General features: G+C 46.6%; 1 protein-coding gene across 1 annotated transcript in view; it reads left to right on the plus strand.

The window, feature by feature from the left end:
• Positions 1-16,903: 16,903 nt before the first annotated feature.
• The window catches only part of RAB30 (RAB30, member RAS oncogene family), a 42,521-nt gene continuing 39,453 nt past the window's right edge, over positions 16,904-19,971 (plus strand). Inside the window, exon 1 of the mRNA XM_062639223.1 lies at positions 16,904-17,405. The gene's annotated coding sequence lies outside the window, so the exon portion shown is untranslated. The remainder of the gene's footprint in view (positions 17,406-19,971) is intronic.

The raw sequence follows: 19,971 nt of genomic DNA on the forward strand, positions 1-19,971 counted from the left end.
GGTTGATATTCATATCACTGTGGTGTGCAATCTACTCTTGCCTCATGAGTGTGCAAATCAATACTCTAAGGATAGGGCAGGGAACACTGTTTTCAGCAGTTAAGTAAGGAATTCACATTATGCAAGATACCTGCAGGCAGACACCTCCTCATTTTGAAGGTAATGTATAAATGAAATTAGCACTCCGGTAGAGTCAGCAGAGCTTTGAGGTGCACCTACCTCCAGCTTTCGCTTGAAACCAATGTCCCAAAACACAAGGCTCTCCACTTCAGAAACCAGATTCTGTTCAAACATAAAAGAATGCTTAAAACTAAAAGAGAGAACACTTCAAGTGAGGCAGAACAGAAACAGAGTGTTTCTAAATTAACTCCTTGTAGGGCAGGTTCTTTCTTTCAGATACTTCTCTCTGTCCCATCCTACTCTGAGGATGGTTCACAACTCACTGTACTTCACTGCACCAGTGAAAAGCATCTCACCCCCTCCGACGGATCCAGCCATGGCTGCAGCATCCAACACAGACAAAGGCATCCTTCTTCCCTGGTGCCACAACACCCCCCTGCGTGCTTTATTATATACCATGTTCCAGGAACAGGTACTGCTCCTTCAGGCTGAGAAGGAGGTGGCTCTTTGGTCCTGCAGCAGCTGCGGAGATGCTCTGTGTGATTGCCTGCTTTGTCCTGTTTCAAACTGCCTGTGGGTATTCATTATAGGGGAAGATAGATATCTGGCACTTCTGTGTCTCGTGTTGACTTATGTGGGTAAATGAAGGCACGCCAGCAAGCCCATAACTCATCCTTATAGACAGCCACATTCCCAATGGTGCAAGATAGCAATCTACCACAGTCATTTTATCAGGGATGGGTAATGCAAGGGATGCACGCAGTCCCTTTAGAGGCAGGCTCAAGAGGTGATTTCACAGCAGAGCTTCTGCGTGCCTTCACAGCTTCTGATCCAGGTTGTGGTGTGATGAGATAAACACATCTTGTGTCCCATGTGTGAGTTGTATAGAAGGGGTGAATGCACAAACACGAGTCTCTCAAAGCACATTACTTACCTAGTTTACTTACAGTCTCACCAAACTGATTAAAGACAAAGCAATGCTCTGTATGTTATATGGTTTAGGCTGCAATTTCAGTTCAGTCAATAAACGAGCAAATTCAAACTACCCAGTCACAAGTTCACCAGATTATCCTGCCCCCAGCATGACCAAGTTCACATGGCCGGTAACCAGATAATGAAAGAAGTACTTCTTTTATTTTAACCTTATCTTAGGATTTCATGGAGCTCTGGTTGTCTTTTAAACAGAAAACCCCAGCTACTATTTAGCCAATACATTATTGACATAGTTAACATGACACTGGAGGGCCTTTCTTTACTGGGCATAGGTGGCTGTTGAATATTAGGTGCATATTTTGGTCTTAGGCCAGTTCAGTGATCCAAGCAGACAGAACTGTACCCGTGCTCAGCTCAGCAAAGTTCAGTTGTAAAAGTGCCTGTGCTTCATCTTCTTTAAATGCATGTTAGCAGTTCTGTGTTGTACTTTGCCATCCCTGTGCAGTAGCACTGAGTATTTGGAAGCTTTACCATGTAGACAGATGATGGTTGAATCATCTCCAACAGCAGTTTTCAAATAGCACTGGCTTTTTCACGGAGAAGAACATGCCAGTGACAGGGTGCTTTCCATTTATAGCGACTGTGAAAGAGAGAGCTCACTCTCCACTCTGGCTGTGGCTTAATAACACAATAAATCATAGAACCACAGAGTGGATGGGTTGGAAGGGACCTTAAAGCTCATCCAGTTCCAACCCCCTGCCATGGGCAGGGACACCTTCCACTAGAGCAACTTGCTCCAAGCCCCTGTGTCCAACCTGGCCTCAAACACTGCCAGGGATGGGGCAGCCACAGCTTCTCTGGGCACCCTGTGCCAGCGCCTCAGCACCCTCACAGAGAAGAACTTCTGCCTTACATCTAACCTGAACTTCCTCTGTTTCAGTTTGAACCCATCACCCCTCGTCCGATCGCTACAGTCCCTGATGAAGAGTCCCTCCCCAGCATCCTTGTAGCCCTCTTCAGATACTGGAAGCTGCTCTGAGGTCTCCACGCAGCTTCTCTTCTCCAGGCTGAACAGCCCCAATCCAGCATTAGGGTTCTCAGCACTGGAGCAGACTGACCATAATGCACCATCCAAGGTGCACCATCCACGGTCCAGCTTTTGCTGTTGGTTAAAATGTCTTTAAAAGTGTTGTTAGTCGAATTTCACAGTGACACACAATGTGATTACAGCTACTGCTCTCTCTGTGCCATCGTCACTCATGTTAGGTCAGGTATCAGCTACCAGCTGTTATAAAACTCATAGGAACTCTGTACCATTGATAGATGTGCCCACACCTAACCAGAACCAAACCCATAAGCCTGGAGATGCACTATTGCATGGATCCAGCAATAAAACTGATGGAAGCAGCCTCGCACATGCACTGCACACACACTGACTGTGCTTTCATTGAGAAAAGGTTAAAACATTCAAGCACCTTAGGATCTCTAGGATCTCTTTCCTTAAAGTCACAGAGATGATAAATACAAGACCTACATTGATACCCATTTTGGTTTATAAAACTCACTAAAACTTCCTCAGCACAGTATCTCCTTCACATCCCATCTTCCGTTGTCAATCACTGTCATGTTCTCAGCATTTGCAAAGCACTCCAGATTTCCACTGCGAAGGAACAGAAGTAGTAAGAACTCACAGCTCATCTTGTTAGCTTTTGACCTAAAAAACACAAGGCTGTTTGGCAGTTTATAAGAGGACATTCCACTCATAGCTAAACAAAGTTTGCTTGCACCAGTTACCAAGGGGCCTTTTAAAAGCCTCCCATGTTCTGCTGTGAGTATTCAGGCTTGGGAAGACATGGTGCACTACCAGTCTGGTTGTAGTGCTTCAGGGGAGAGTGAGGAGAAGGAGGAGAGTGAGTGGCATCATTACTGTAAGTCAGTTCCTAGACTCTTCACTACTTGTGTTCAGAAAGATACAATTGCTCTGTGCACTGTTTTCACCTCTGCTGCCAAAGATTGATCTTTGTGTATGTAAATAAATGGCATTTTTCATACACTCAGGTTTTGCAGTGCTGATTTGTCTGGAAGACCAATATATCTGCCCCAAGCCACACATGACCAGTCAGCAGAACAGTGTGTGATACTTCACTGTGCTGTTGGACCATCATGTGCTCCCTTCCTTTGTCATACAAGCTGCAGTGTGTGTTGATGCAGTAGAACAGACCCTCTAACAACTGCAGAGACTTCTTATCACTGCAGCCCCAGCTGATTTTGATGCTTGTCTTAGTTCTACTCAGAATGATTGGAGTTTAAATAGCAGGTGCATAGATGTTGTTACTATCGTAACTCTCTTTCCCTTAGCTTCGCACGAGCTAAAGCATCTTCTCAGCACTGCTGCAAGGCAGAGACAAGACATCTGCAGAAAACAGCAGAGCTTGTTTTGCTGATAAGAAGCTGCTTTTTGAAAGAGAAGTGGTCCCTTCTCTGCACGTGTGTTCTCCTCACACATGGCACAATGTCCCTGTTACTGAAGTCCATCCTGTCAATTCCTTCTTGAATGAATTTTGGCAGAAGGTTCATCCAGATCAAGTGAGTGGTGACCAATCTCTGCTCTAACAAAGTAAGATCCCACTGGGAAAGCTGAAGACATCCATTAAAATACTCCATGGGAAAAACCACCACATCACATCCATATTTTCCTTTGCTAAATCCTGTGCCTTGACAAAGCAACAGCAAATTGTCACCATCCAAAGGCACTTCAAACCTGGAAACTGCTGGCTCTTTTATTCCACTGACGTCACTTGGCTTCTTCCATCTTCCTTCCTCTTCCTCTGTGGGACAGGTTCTAGGAAGCATGATGGTTATACAGCTGGCATATAGGCTATACAGGAGTAGCACTATCAGCTGGGTCCAGGGACAGGTAAGACCAGTAAGTGACTGATGAGTGTCCAAGAGATGAACAGGAATGTCTCACTGGCAGAAAGGAATTACCAGCAACATAGCTCTGCAGTCTCCAGCTGTATCTCAGTGTACCCAGCACTATGTAGCTACTGAAATGCAGCTCTTCAGCCAAGACGTTGCTTTTAGAGTCAAACTAAACTAAGCCACCGTGAATGACACAGACCATCCAGCCTGCTCTACCTAACCCCTGCTATGTTCTGAACGATAAAACACCCAACTGTGCCAACCTGATGAGAGCATTCATGTTATGTGTTCAGACACCTACTCCAAGGGTCAGATGTCCTGCTGCTGAGGTGTCAGTGGTGTTAGGGGCTCTCTCCAAAAGGCACTGAAATATAACATGCTGGAACACTGCACTGTCTACTTTCCAGCTGAATCCAGAACGTCTTGGGCCCCTGGACTCAATACACTATGGGAGGATGGTTAGATGCTTTGGCATGCAGTAAATACAAGCAATTAATTCCCAAAATCAAGAATTCATTAATTCAATTCAAACTAAAAGCTCATTTTAAAGCAACTTACTATGATTCAAATCAGCAGTGATGTAGCTCAAATGTTTTCCCTAGGAAAGGGCAGTAATTCATCCAAAGCTGATGAAACTGAATATAAGCTCAAGTAAAATCTGTTGCCTGGTATCATCAATCCAAATCCTATGGGACAGGTAGCAAACAACAAAGAGCCTGGACAAGGAATACCAAAGGGTTAGAGATGACTCAGTAATTTACCGTATCATTGCAAACAGGAAGAGGCTATTCCATAAATCATGGGTTATTTCCACAGCTTGAAAGCCCATATATACACTAACAGGTCATTACAGCAAGGGATCACACACAAGGTTTTCCATGTTACTAACCTCAAGCAGAACACTGGTGCTAGGAACACATAAATCCTGCAGGAAGCTCTGTACAATCAGGTGCAGACTGGGAATGGTTCCAGAAGCCAACAGCATATGCTGGTGTCAAGAATACATCCCCCTCCCTGCAGTAACTTTGTCTTATCCTCCTGACCCTGTTCCTCTAATCCCTTAATCGTTCTCGTGGCATTTCTCTGGGCTCAAATACATCTAACACCCTCCTTGCACTGTGGGTTTGGAATCTACTTCAAAAGGCTTGATTCCTGCCAACGAGTAGGGTGCAAATGCTCCTGATGAGTGTTTGGTATTGCCTGTGCTTTGTGGAAGGGAAAGCCAGAGGTTATCTGCTCCTCACTGAAGGTGTGGCTGCTCCATCCCTGGCAGTGTTCAAGGCCAAGTTGGATGGGGCTTGGAGCAACCTGCTCTAGTAGAAGGTGTCCCCGCCCGTGGCAGGGGGTTGGAACTGGACAAGCTTCAAGGTCCCTTCCAACCCAAACCATTCTGTGATTCTATAATAGAGAACATAAATCACTGTATATTAGAACATGATAAATTTTCCATCACTTACTATTGCCTTTTATTATTTACAGCTCCCAAACAGATCTCCAGTCAACAACAGCCTGAACTACTTATACATGCACAATTGGTCTCACATGGAATTCCACTGATTTCAGAAAAGTTAATGACTATCTGCTAATTACATAAGTAACTCACACTTTTTGCCATTGGATATGAAATCAGATCCATAAAACCTATTCAGTCTATGGACACTTTTAAAGACGAGGCAGTGTTACCCAACACTGGTAACACCAGCCTGTAGGCACAGAGGATGAGGTGTATCTCAGCTAGACATGTAGGGTTCAGCTCTTGCTTTGAGCTAGTCTAACCTTTGCTCCCTCTCTAGTCAACAGAAAGGAACAGACATCTCAAGGGATGGATTAGCCTCCCTGTAACACAAGCACAAGAACTGAGCCCATTCCCACATAATAGTCACTCACCTAATGAACCATCTATTCATTAACTCTCACACATAGTGGGACTGCACAGGAGAGTAATTGTACGTGCACCAATGTTGACTGGGTTCATGCAAGCTTGTTCTGTAAGCTTAGGTTCCTAAATTAGGATTGAAATCAGTCCTGGGGCATGTGCAGTCCTCTCCACAGAGTGTAAGGAAAGCCTAAACACAGTCTGGGTACCTGTAAGGCGTCTGAAGCTGGGCGAGATTAATTCCATTATTAATGGAATCTTAAGTTTCAATCCCTAATAAATGCTGGAACACTGACAACTTATCCACAGTTATTTATCTTGGTCCTAGACTGAAGTAGTTCCTAATCAATGGCAACATTAACTCAAACCTGTCTTCCTAAAGCTAATTATCATGGTTATTCTCATCTGGAAGAATAATGTCAAAGCCAAAGAAACAGCGAGGAAAAGCTCAAATGAAATTCTGTTAAATACTTAATTTCTTCTAACTACTAACCTAAGATAAATGGTGGATTAGGGAATAAAGGAAGCTTGACATTTAACCTGTAAAATGTTCAAACATTACAGCAGCATATAAACCGTTTTACAGCCCCCCTCTGCTGGTAGCGACCCGTGAGTACAGTGAACAAGCAGCTAGAGCAGCCTCCCTCATTTCAAAGCCAGCAGAGATCAGCACCTCCGACATGCTTTTTGCAGCACCATGTAGATCTGGCTACACTGAAGGCTTCAGAGATGTGACCTGAGCGGTGGGAAGATGGGGGACAGAAGGACTGAGACCCCCTCTCTGCTCGTGAGCATTACAAGGTGCAGGGGTTCTGCAGGGGGGGAACTTGCTCCCCTTACAGCCACATCCCTAGGACAGTCTGCAATGGGGGAGAAGACGCAGAGTATGGCTACTAATGTGATCCGTGTTCTCTTTACTGCTCTGTAGGCAAAACAGATGGGCTAGAAACCCACAAACCCTGCCTGAACATTGCCTGTATAAGCACATGCATTCATTTCAGTTAAAATCAAACACAAACCTAACATTCTAATGTTTGGAAAGCAGGGTTTCGTTTATGATTTTTACTGTTTTCTAACTAAATAACATAAAGCCATGTTGTATCTTGGACTCAAATGTGAACATTTCTGAGATTCCATAAGAAACACAGAATATGTACAGATTCTCTGGGGCTGCAACATCTATTACTAAAATGGCAATGGGTCAAACCTGCTCTTCCCATCAAACTGCTCTAAAGGACACGCGGAAGAAATGTGGAGCCACCTTCACACCATGAGTTCATCAGGGACTTCTGACTTAGGGCTGCAAAACCCTAATGCAAGATTACCATGATGGGGCCAAGGCAGTCTGATCCTGGTGCCACTGAAGAGAAGACCGACTCACATAAGGTGCTCTGTCAAACTTAAGAGCTCACACACGACCTCTCAAAGACACTACTTGGCCATTGCCCATGTTAATGCCCCCTTTGTCACAAGCTATATAAAGACCTGAAAAAGAGTCACCTGATGGCCTGTCAACCCCTCAATGTAAAGACAGCTTGGGCTAAAGGGCTCTACGGAGCAGCTGTTTACAGACAAGAATGGAAGTGAGTTTCAGGAAGGAGGACACAAGCCATGGGGACAGAAAGTGACAAACGGAGATGGCACCTCTTGACACTCCTGTCCCCTCACCCCCTCCACCTTAGGATGCTGTTGTCCTCCACCCAGGGTAGGGGGTGGATGGAGGGCAGCATCTGATCAGACCCCTGCACCAGCAGCTCAATAGACAAGCAGGAAAGGAGAGCTCTTTGCTCCAAGCTTTCATTTTTCTTCTTTACAATGGTGGGATGCAACAGATGGGATTCTACAGCCAGCAGAACCAGCAGCTCCACACAGCTGAACAAATGGGGAATTACCTTAAGGCTTCTCACACCCATCAGGACATAACCTACAGAAGGAACGCTGAGCATGATGTACTATGTATGGGTGACAGGGAGACACTTGGATAACCTGTATGTTGGCACAAACCCTCCCTTAATACCTGCTGTAGCTACAATGGCCAAACCCAAGTGCCATTTGTGTGTGGTAGACACAAGCAATACGACGTCCCTGACTGCTGGGCAGTAAATCCAAGGAAAGCTGGGGTAGCCAACCCTTTGCATCACACTCAGATGAACATTACCTGGAAGTTGTGCACCAAAAGCACTACCATAGCATAGGGAAAAGTCCATGGTGCACCTTTCCTTTGGGGCTTGTAGATCAACTGTTCCCAAGAGGCAGATTCACCCGTATCAGAGAGTGTGAATATTAATAGGAGGCATATTCCAAAGCAGGTCTTTGGCTGCCATGATTTGTACCTAAATTGACCTTTAGATAACACAGAAGTGTTATCTCTACAGTGAGAATCTGGGATACCTGAGATACCATCAAACTCATGTGAATGAGGCTCAATACCACTCCAAATGAACAGCAGCAACGTTGTCCTGGAGAGCTACAGCACTTCAGTGTTGACAGGAACCTCTGAGACCCTGCACGTACCTGCTTCCATGGCCAAGCACATCACATGCCTCTGCACTCATGACAAGGTTTATCCACAGCAAAATAACCTTCTCAAGGATGACAGTTTGAAAGACAGACACGATTAGAAACTGTAACTAAACAAGATGATTCACACCAGCTGTATTTGCTGGGGACCAGACTGTCACGTTGGAACTGTTCTCAAGAGAGAACAGCATCTTGATCCCAGGAGCCTCTTGGCAACAAGAAGCTCCTCTGTTTTTCTGTGATTCCCCTTATTCATTTATATTGTATAAATTGTTAATTATGAATACATATTCACCAATGTACATATGTATGCACACACATTGGTGAATATGTATTTACATATTCAATTTATATATTCAATATATGTATATTTAAATGTACACATGTATACAAAATGTATATAAAAGCACTTATATATTTCATATACATGTATGCCTATACTTCTAGCTATGTATTTATAAATATACTTAAAATAGGCATAAATTATTGTATAAATCATAGAATCATAGCTAGGGTTGGAAAGGACCTTAAGATCATCTAGTTCCAAGGCCCCTGCCATAAATGTTTAATTATGTATGATGAGGATTATGCAAATCTATGTATTTTAATTGGACCTACTAAAATAGGCTGTCTTTCCTCTCCCACTTGTATCCAGGAGGTAGCACTGGCACAGTGGTTACTCCAATCACATTCTACCCTGGAGATGAGAGGAGCTTCCAGGGGCAGGAACCTGTTGAAGGCTGAATGGACCCCACTGATACAAGCAGGGAAAATGACTGCCCTTCATCCCTGTGGAGATGCACTACCCACTTGGCTGTGCAACACCCTCCTGACAATCAATTCACATGAGGATTGCATCTGCCTCTGCCTCTCCTTTGTTTTCCCAGAAAGGGCAACAACAGCAATAACTGAACTCTTAGGGGATGCAATTCCTATTTCAGCTGACACTGGCTGGAGAACAGAGTGAAACCACTGCACGTCAACTCTGAAACAGCTGCAACCACATCGTCCTCACCAGAGGACAACGTCGACTGTTATCAGAATGAAGGCAGTAAATCCTGCTTGCATTGCAAGAGTTCATGGTAGAGAAGTGACCTCGCTTGTATCAGGAGCATTGTAAATATGTTGGTATGTAAAACTGAGATTAGACTTTTTGTCTGTCACACGTGAAACACTTCAGTACCTAATTCTTCTTACAGATCTACTTTGCCATTAAATATAAAAGGGATCTTTGTGTGTGCAGGGGCAATATACAAATCACTAAATGTAAGGAATCACTTCCATCATAGAGATTATACTGGTACTAACACTCAAAACACCTCAGATTTAGGGGAAAACTCCTCCATGTCTTACTCCAGCTCTCTTATCCCACTGGGATTTGTCTGCACTACATCTAGCAACCACCAGTGCAGCTTACAGATATCAGGGTTTCCCAGAAGGCTGCCGCCTGGTCAGTCACGAGACCTAAAGCAGAAAAACATGGTTAATAAAAGCATCCATATGCACAAGGGACACCCTGCTGCTCCTCCCCACAAATGAACCACAGCCTTAGATGCGCTATTTAATGAGACAGAGGCTTCAGCAATAGGCCCAAGAACTTCTGACTTCCACCATGCACTTCTCGTGCAGTGCTGCAGATGCTCTAAACCAACTCACAAACCTCCTCCGCTTCCACCCTGAGCCACAGGAAAGCACACGCAGGGCAGGGAGTGTGCATGAACACCCTCATGGAGACACTGACAGCTCACTGTGCCACTCCAGACAGCACCAGCATGAAAGGGAATAGTGTACTGTGGCACAAAAGGTCATTCCTTAAACCAGCAGTGCCACCACAGTATCTGCATTGTGCAAGTGTATTTTCTGAGAGCTCAGGTAATACACCTCTAGTTAATAATGCCCAAAAAGGCTCTACCAGATACAAACCAGCTCCGATATGCATGAATCCAGAACCTCAGTATTGTGCTCCACTTTCAGCAACTGAAATAGTCGGCTTCATGCTTTTATGGCTTTGAAAAACCTCTCCTATATTGCAGGATTATCACAGCTGTTCAGACCTGAAAAACACATCCTCATGTGGAGAGCCCTTGATCTTGTGCACGCTGAAGTGCCAGGTGCGGACAAGGTTCTGGGTCACACAGCTCAGCAGGTCAAGTGACTGATCCTAACGTTCTAAATACTTACAAAAACAGCACAACACATTCTTGTAAAATCATGCAACAGCAAACCAAGGGCTGCAAGACACTGAGCTCATGGTGAGGAAGCAAGCTTGTCTAAACCTGGCCTGGCCTAGGTGGAATGGGGCCAGGACAGAAAGGTTAGCTGCTTCCTAGCAGCCCACTAGATTACAACCTTCAGACACTACCTGTAAACAACTTGACAGAACGGAGCAAGTGAAACCACATGAGTGGAAACTTGGCCAGGAATTCAGGATACTTACTGTCATTCCCAGTTTTCCAGGAAGAGACATTTGCAGAGAAACTGCACAAAACCAAACAAAAAGCTCATGGTGGAAAAGAACAAACTGGTGATAAGAGAATGAAAGCTTGGATAAACAGCACGGTTCAAGGCAAGGCAGAGGAGCAATCCCAGGGAACCCTGGCACAGGAAACACGATCCAGTGCTGCTCTCCCCAGAGCTGTGTGCTTTTCTTAGCACTACTGCCCCGAAAGGAAATGGTCTGTGTGCATCAAGGAATGCTGACTGCAATACTGATTAGCTACTCACACGGCCAAAGCCTGTATTTTAAGCTGAATCATGTAGGAAGCAACGTGCAATTTTGCCACACTGCATTCATACAGATGGAGAACATGAGACCACCACCATAGACCCTCAGGGACTCCAGCATTATCAATTCAGTTGCAGGATTTTCTTGGATTACTGATGGTGCAGAATCTAGAATTCCAGTTGTGGAATTTTTACCTCTGCTTATGAGTGTCACACTCTCCCAATGCCCAACAGACAAACCTCACAAGAATATGGACAAGGAACAGTGTCAGAAGACTGTCTCAACTGAAAGCTCACGTTGCCTTTCTTAACAGCATTCATTTCTTGTAGTGTGTGCTTTCCACATTTTCGGTGGGCTTTCAGTTTCAGTAGTTTATGAAACCTTTCAAAACAATTCCCTGCTGCCTTCCCCCCCGTTTCCTCAAGGAGAAGCAGCTCATACTGTGCTTGAGGATTTGTCAGCTCACAGACTACTTGTCTGGCACTTACATGTGCGTTGAACAGTATCAGTTACCAACTCAGGCTCACCATTGCACAAGAAAAACACACCTTTCCAGGATTAGTGCCAACGGAGCAAGGGGCACGCAGAGCATGAACTCGCTGCAACACCCCTTCCTGCTTGTGTAGTACCGGGTTTTAGCGAGTTCCGTGCAGCAGAGGGCAGTGCACACACATCGTACACCTGAACCAGCACAGCCCGTACGTTTCCTGGTTCCACATGGAAGCGTTCAGGTGCACCCCTTCCGTGTATTAGAACTGGAACACAGGCAACTCAAGTGTTTATCCTCAGCCCTGAAGCCCATTGGACTCATTTGCGCACATACGTCTCGCAGCACATAGCTGGCGAAGGCTCACCTTCAGAGCAGTGCTGCCACCAGGTGCATGACTTTGGTCTACCCAACCCCTGCAGAGCTATTGTTTTTAGATCAGTAAATGCTTGTCTGACAAAACCTGAAGCTGTTCAAGGTGTGTGTGTACGCTCTCAAGACAAGTGTGACCTGCCTACACCCTACAGTCTTCAGTGTTTACCTTGGGCCACCTCACCTGAAGAGACGTTATGTGTACATAGCTAAGAAATGGCTGCAGTAACATCCTCAGCTTTTGAGTCTCCCCTGGTCAAAGGTTTCCCCCACTGCTCAGGTGCCCTTAAACAATGTCTGCCCTCACCACAACTACAGGTTCTTCAACTACCTGCAGTTTTTCCAAGGCTCACAATGCTCTGACTAGCCCTGTTTCAATTACCTTCTCTAGTATCTACAGTAAAAGTGATTTCCTGTTTCAGTGTGAGGTGAGCTCTCACTTAAACTCAAGCAAGTTAAAAGTTGTGGAAGAAATGGAGTTTTTCTCTCTAATGGAGTTCTTTTGGATACCAGTTCTTATGAACCAGGGACTCACAGCAGCCTGCACACCTTGCCTGTTGCGCTACTGCTATCAAACTGTTCCCATGTTTCACTTGAAGAACATGTCCATGCTACCTGAAGAGGTTCTTGACTGCTCCTGGAGCACTCTTCTTGTGCTGAAAGACAAAAAAGGTGAACACTTTATAGTTAGCCACTAGAATTACTTTCAGAGAAGCTTTACAATCCAGTTGGCTACGCAGGAATACAAGCTTCTTCCAGAAAGTGATTTAGCAGCTGCCTCCCCACAATTTCATTAAGAACATCTGAAAGGCCACGGAAGTCCTCCACTCTTACCTGGGTCTTTCCAAGTGCTCCCTGTTCAAGAACAAGATAGACAACACAAGTGTGTATCATTAAGATACCTGGAAGCATTAACAGATACAGAAGTACTCACCTGTTCCACCTAGCTGAATTCTCACCTTTTAGCTTGCAGCTCTGCCAGCTCTTTGGGAGATAATTGCAAACAAAAACCCTCTGTAGCAGTTTCTTCAGCCTCCAGACTCTGAGCACTGCCTTTAACATACTTTACAGCATGCCCCCACAGGCTATGGAGTAAGCAGTTGGTGAGCAACACTCCAGCTCTCCTCCCTCTGTGACTGTGGACAACTACAATTTATAACTGGGAGGATCAAGATCATGGGATTTTAAAACAAAAGTGCCAAAACTAGTATAGATCATACCACCCTTAGAAACCATATTCCACTTTGTGAGTGCACCTGAACATCTTTTTATCCATCTAATCTGCATACATCAGGCCTGACAACTGATGTGCAAGAACTGAGACAACCCCAACATCCCTCCAGTCCCCAACTCTGCACTCACAAGGATGTTGAGACCCTGACAGCAGAACATCACACACCTTAAAAGCTGTGTTATCACATCTCTGTACACTCAAATCTCATGTGTGCTTCTCATGCAGACTGTGTGGTTTTGGTGTATTATCCCCAGAAGGTTCAATTTAGAGTATTCAAATCCTTGAAGTTTTCATGAAGAGCAAGACCTTGCGAGAATGAAAGCTGAGACACGAAGCCAGGTTTTTAATATATGAACTTAAAAGAGTAAGCAATTTCTCCTCCCATCAAAGGCATCACACATTCCTACTTATGCTGATCTGCATCTTCCAAACCGCAACCATTCCGTGATTCCCTCCAGTAGGATCTTCCAAACACTTATCCTGGTCTCCAAGACCCTGGGTGGTTCCTTACCTGAGTCCACTGTGACTAAAATCACTGCAGTAGCAAAGACAACCCATGCTTTCTGCAGTGCAGGATGCCAGAATAAGTTTTTGTTAACAGTACTAAACCAGAGCATACCAATGTGCTTAAGAAATGCCAAAGACTTCGAATTCTATCATCACCTTCTGTCTTAAGAAATGCTGAAACAATGCTTGTTTCTGCAAGTTTCTTGTGGATCTTGCAAGTGAGGCCTGTTGGGGCAGAGCAGACTCAAGACATTAGCACTTCAGCTGAATAAAGCATCCAAGTTTCAGACATGTAATACAGGTTTCATCACTGACATCTCTTGACAAGTTGTGATCAGTAAGATACACTGACAAGTATCAGATACCCCAAACTGATAAAAGTGAGCATGCACACAAACCTATTTTGTCTCCTGCAACAAGCATTACTTTGGGTCTTTTCTGAAGTTTATTTCTTTTTTTCTGCATTTCAACATGCTATAGCAACTCTTAGCTGAGGCATCCTCAAAGAAACATGGTATAAACAATGAAACATTATCTGGAAAGCAGAATACATCCTTGTCTCCTCCCTTGAGCAGCAGCACTGACACAGAGGGTAAGAAGAGAGAGGAATCAACAGAGGTGAAACCAATTTTTTCTCAACCAGTTTAAATAACAAAGCAAACTGTCATTAGGCCAGCAGACAGATTTCACTCCTTTTCTGCCAGTTACAGAAGAGACAACCAATCTTTCCCCCAGTTAGTCCACTGCAATACTTACCATCATTACTTGGTATAAGCTGCATTATACAAGCATAGGGTTAAAGTCCGCAGTGGTCACATGTAAACTGAAAGTGTCTGCACAGAGAAGCAACCGAGTAGAAAAGAAACAGAAGAAGCTGTGCTTGTAATTCAGAACTCTTTCAGGTATATGCAAACGTTACTGAAAGTTACAGCAGTGTGGACTGAAACAGACAAAAGAATGGCGCACACTGCTGTAACACCAACATATCTTGAAAGGCTGCAAGATTCTGGTGAAGTAAGTGCATCACAGAATATCTCACAACATCATTCCTCCACCATACAAGTGCATCCCGGAGCATACAAGCCTACTGCATCTCTGTAGTTACTGTGAAGCAATATTCTAAGCAAATGCATTGTACTTACCTCCAGGAGGAGCCAAAGTATGAAATAAAAACCTTGGAACCCCATTCTTCCTGGCCTATACCACTATTAGACTTTAGCCAGGACTTCCAGCAAGCCTGTAAAATTCATCACATCTCCTTTCAGTGGAGTATCTTCTTGAATTAATAAAGTACTTTATTGCACAGGAAATCAGCTGTAACTAGAAAGGGTTATTTCACAAAACATGCAATACTTTTGAGTGTCCTCCCATATCAAAGGCGTTATCTTCTACATGTTATTTCAAGCAACTCCAGTCCCCTTAAGCCTAACAGAGATTAGTTAAATCTTTCACTTGATGAGCAGATCATCCCCCCTTCCCTAACAGAAACTAGGACAGGGATGGTGTTCAGCACAAGGAGTCTACAATGCGCTGCTCAAAACCTATCCTACCTTCTAGATGCCAGTCAGAGGGTATGCTAAAACTCAGAGAGCATCTAGTCAGCTGGCTAAGCCATGCCTACACTAGACAACAAGCATACATAAGAAATCAGGGAGCAAAGTTAGCTTGTCTGCTCCCATACCATGCTGACAGGTCTTACAATATCACATCATTTCTCTCAGCTTTTTCAAGGTTGTTTTATGTCGCTATGGAATCACAGAACGGTTTGTGTTGGAAAGGACATTAAAGCTCATCCAGTTCCAACCCCCTGCCACAGGCAGGGCAGTGACACCTGCCACTAGAGCAAGCTCATCCAGTTCCAACCCCCTGCCACAGGCAGGGCAGTGACACCTTCCACTAGAGCAGGTTGCTCCAAGCCTCGTCCAACCTGGCCTCGAACACTGCCAGGAATGGGGCAGCCACAGCTTCTCTGGGCACCCTGTGCCAGCACCTCAGCACCCTCACAAGGAAGAGCTTCTTCCTTGTATCTAATTCTAAATACACCCTCTTTCAGACGCACCGACGACAGCTGCCTTTAGGAGGGAACAAAGCTCCTCCTGCTGGTCACATTAAGCCACGTTTATCTGACACCCAAACACTACTAATACAGTTATCAGGCATCAGCCACAACCCTTAAAAGAGCCCCAAACTAGCAAGCGCAGACTGTCACCTGCTGTGCGGTAAGGGCACGTTCCAGCCGCTCCCTGCCGAGGGCCTCCCCACCAAGGCCAAACCAAGGCTTCAGCGCCGCTCTGTAAACCACAGTCTACGCCCGAACACTTGGGTAGCTACAGCCCCTGTCCCCGCAGGGCGCAAGGGACACAACCCCGACAGCCACCGGAGCCGCCCCGGCTCCCTGCACCGCACGCAGCAGCCTCCCCTCCGCAACTAGCACCGTCCCAGCACAGCTCCGCAGCCGCCTGCCCTCACAGCCGTGCCCAGCAGCCACCCACCGCTCCCCCCTCAGACCCACCTCAGCGGGCGCCGCTCCCTCGCTGCAGAGGCCTACCCGCCGCAGGGCCCCGCTGCCACGGGCTCACGGGCTCCCCTCCGGCCCGCAAAAGGGGTGAGCTCCCAAAGGGACTCCTGCCTCTGCCTCACTCCCCACATGGCGTTGCACTACCCTACCCAGAACCAGCGGGCACCGAGAAACAACCGCCCGCTACGCCGTGTCCTTCATGGCCCTGCACGACCAACCCGCAGCGTCCGCTGGGCGACTCCGCAACCTCCCCCTTCTCTTTTACCCGCTACACACAAGCTCTGTCCACCCCTGAGCCCAAACCTGGTTCCCATCCTCCCCCTTTGCCGACATTTCAACCCGGCGGCCCGGCCGCTTCTCCCGAGCTAAAACTGTCCCACGCCATCAACATGGCGGCCACATCACCTTCCTCCTCAGCCCCTCTCCCTCCCGACCGCAGCCGCGCAGCGCGGTGCCTGCCGGGAAATGTAGTCCTCACCCAACGCCTTCTCCATTGGAAACTCCCCTCACAAAACTACAAGCCCCAGAATCCCCCGCTGCCGTCAGGGGCCAGCCAATGGGGAGGCGGCGGCCGTGCCGCTCGCCCCGCCCCGGCGGGCGAGAGAGGTGATGTCATTGCCCAGCGGGCGGCCGCGGGGGCGCCGCCGTTCATTGTGCTCCGCTGGTGCCGCCTCCCGCTGCCGCGGCCGGGGGGGGCCCGCTCCTGCTCCGGCCCCCAGCACCAGGGCCGCCTGCTTCTGCTGCAGCCCGGGGTGCTGCCCTGCACCCATCCCCGGAGAGCGCTGCCTTGCACCGAGCCCCGCTGCACCCGTCCCGGGGGGGCTGTCCTGGCCCGAGGGTGGCTCAGCACCCATCCCGGGGTGCTGTACGGGGGGGTGGGCTCAGCACCTATCCCCGAGCTGGGCTGCCTTGTGCCTAGCCCCGCTGCACCCATCCCGGGAGCTGCCCTGCGGCGGGCGGGCGGCCAGCACCCATCCCGGGGGAGCGGGCTGCCTTGCACCTATCCCCGGGGGCTGCACCGCAGGGGGGCTATTCCAACACCTACCCCGGAGCGTGAGGGCTGCATCGCACCCGGCCCCGCTATCCCCATCGTGGGGTCCGCGGCTGGCAGCTTCTCCCATCGCCGGTGACCGGCTCCTGGCTCCCGCCTCGTTTTATGGTCGTGGAGGGGGAGGAAAAATCCCAAACCAGGTGAGTTCTGCGCTCCTTTTCTGTAATGTGTGTGTGTTTTTCCTTCTCCTTTTACCACCCACCATCTCCCGATGCGCTTCCCTATGCTATGCGGGGATAAGCGGTGCCGAGCGGGGCTGCGCTGCCTTTCCCTGCTATTGCTGGAAAAGGGTTGGGGGGGAATAAGCCGCAAAACCTCTAAATCGGAGAAATACCGCGGAGAAGAGCACCCCTCCCTGCCCGCTGGGCAGGCGCGGTACCTCCGCGGCCGCGCTGCGCGTCCCGCAGCTCCGGGCAGCCCGAAATACCGCTGACACCGTGCGGGAGACGCATACGCTGTCCCGTTTGTCTTCTGCGCTATATAGTAGCGGAAAATAAGATAGGGTTTTAATTGGTGTCTGTAATTTGGTGCTGAGCTCCTGCGAGACCCGGGGCTCCTGGGGAATGCAAAATAAAGACTGCTAAAGAGTTGAATAATTCAAGTCTGTAGCAGGATGGGGTTGCGAGGGCTGCGGCGCTGTGTCGTCCGGGTTCTGTGTTTTGGCACCCGCATTCCTCCCCTTTTTCAGGGAGATTTGGGTTGAACTGGCTTAGTTCTGGCTGTGTGTACTTGGTCCAGGCTTCTTTTCCAAGTCATATCACTAGTATCCATCTTCAAAATCATTGCTTGGTGATTTATTTCAACTTCCAAACTACCACTCTGGTCTTTTTCCCTTTTATCTTGAATACAAGAAGTGTATATTTTAAACTTCGTGAAAACTTTGTGCTCCAGCAGAGCTTCATTTTAGCATGGCTTTTTTGTCTCCCTGTACCCTTCCTGTTTGCGAGGCGCAGTTCAGAGTTTGACTTGAACAGTGTGATGATATTAGTGCAATATAACTAGTGATGCATAACATCAGAAGGTTTTGTCCCCTTCTGCATCGTCACTGTGGTCCCCAGCCATCTAATTTTGTGCTGTGTGTGCAGACAGAGGGGTCCTGCTCGCCTCAGATCTGTCAGCATCTTTTGGTGCCCTTTAAAGTTAATCTGCTCCAAAGCCTGACTTGGAGGCTGGTGAGAGCAGGAAGAGAGCGTGCATCTGAGCTGGTTCATCTTATTTCTCCTCCTTTCCTTCTGCTGCATGTTTGCTTCTGCGCCTCTCTTGTGTAACTGGCACTGTGTGTCCTCTGGCAGCCTGTTCCTGGAATCTCAGCACTGGGGGACGGGTGACATGAGTGCAGTGGGGACAATGAAACTCCCTATTTGGTTGCATCAAAATGTTTGTAAACACCCAGGCGGTGGTTGGGGTGTCCGTATGCGCTGCACGGCCTCTTACAGCCTCCCCTCTTCCACGGGGATAAACATGCTGCATCCACACCTCCTCCTTGCATTTGTTTTATCTGGGTTTTTTCCTTCCTTCCTCTTTATTACTGACTCAGAGGGGAAGAACAACATTGCGTGCAGGAGTTGCCTTTGTTTCATTGGCCTTTTTTTAACATTTCTATTTCCTGGAATGACATTTTCCTCTCTATTTTACAAGGGAAGGGAATGGGTAATCTCATGGAGGGTTTCCCATCTTGGCTGTAAAAGAAGTTATATAGCAGTGATTTTCCTTGCTGTGGAGAGAAGGTACTGGAAATGAAGTGATAATTTAAAAGTGTAGGCTGGGAATTGTTCCAGGAAATATTGGTATAGAATGTGGGGAGAAAAAGCAAGGAATCCATGGCAAGGGGGTTTCTATTTAAGTAATGCAATTTTGGGGATATCTTTCTACTTTATTTTATTCTGCTTTGATAGAATCCCAGACTGGTTTGTGTTGGAAGGGACCTTAAAGCTCAACCAGTTCCAACCCCTGCCATGGGCAGGGACACCTTCCACTAGAACAGGTTGCTCCAAGCTCTGTCCAGCGTGGCCTTGAACGTATTCAGGGATGTGGAACATCTCAGAAACACCAGCAGGACACCTGCTTCTTTAGGTAGTGGAAAGATGCTTTAGCCTCAACCTGATGTGTATATATATATATATATATATATATATATGTATATATATATTTACAAATATGTGTTGGCATTTATGCTTGTTTTGTTATTTTTTTCCAAACTTACTACATTTGTTGGATTTAAAAAGACTTGTGCTAATGCATACTAGCATTTTCAAGCTATATTTACTACAGCAAGAAGAAAATTAAAATATAGCTCAGAAATATACCCTATTAATAAGATGAAATTTTGTCTCTCAGCAACCAAAACAGAGACGTATAAAAATGGACCAAAAGCTAGAAATCACTCAATAGGTGAGTGATTGCTGTTAAAAAGCACAGATGAGCCAAGGGGCCCTTCCTCTTGAGTAATTTGAGTCTGCAAAGACCTAAATGCAATGTATGCATTATTTGTGATTCAAGAAGTCCCCAAGATGCCAATTGCTGGCAGCAGAGAGAATATACCAGGAAGGCAGCAGTAAATATTTCCTTTGGTCTTTTACTGTTTCCCCAATTCCTTATTAATGTCTTATGAGTTTCTGGAAGGGGGTTCAGGGCTTGGTGATTTCATGGTCATACTCTGTACAGTTTTCTTGTATTTTAGTCCTGTTCTTATCAAAGAATCATAGA

This window comes from Pezoporus occidentalis, unplaced genomic scaffold (genome assembly GCF_034315485.1).
Source record: "Pezoporus occidentalis ecotype Australia unplaced genomic scaffold, CSIRO_AGI_Poc_V1 ctg6, whole genome shotgun sequence".
In the NCBI taxonomy this organism is placed as follows: domain Eukaryota; kingdom Metazoa; phylum Chordata; class Aves; order Psittaciformes; family Psittacidae; genus Pezoporus; species Pezoporus occidentalis.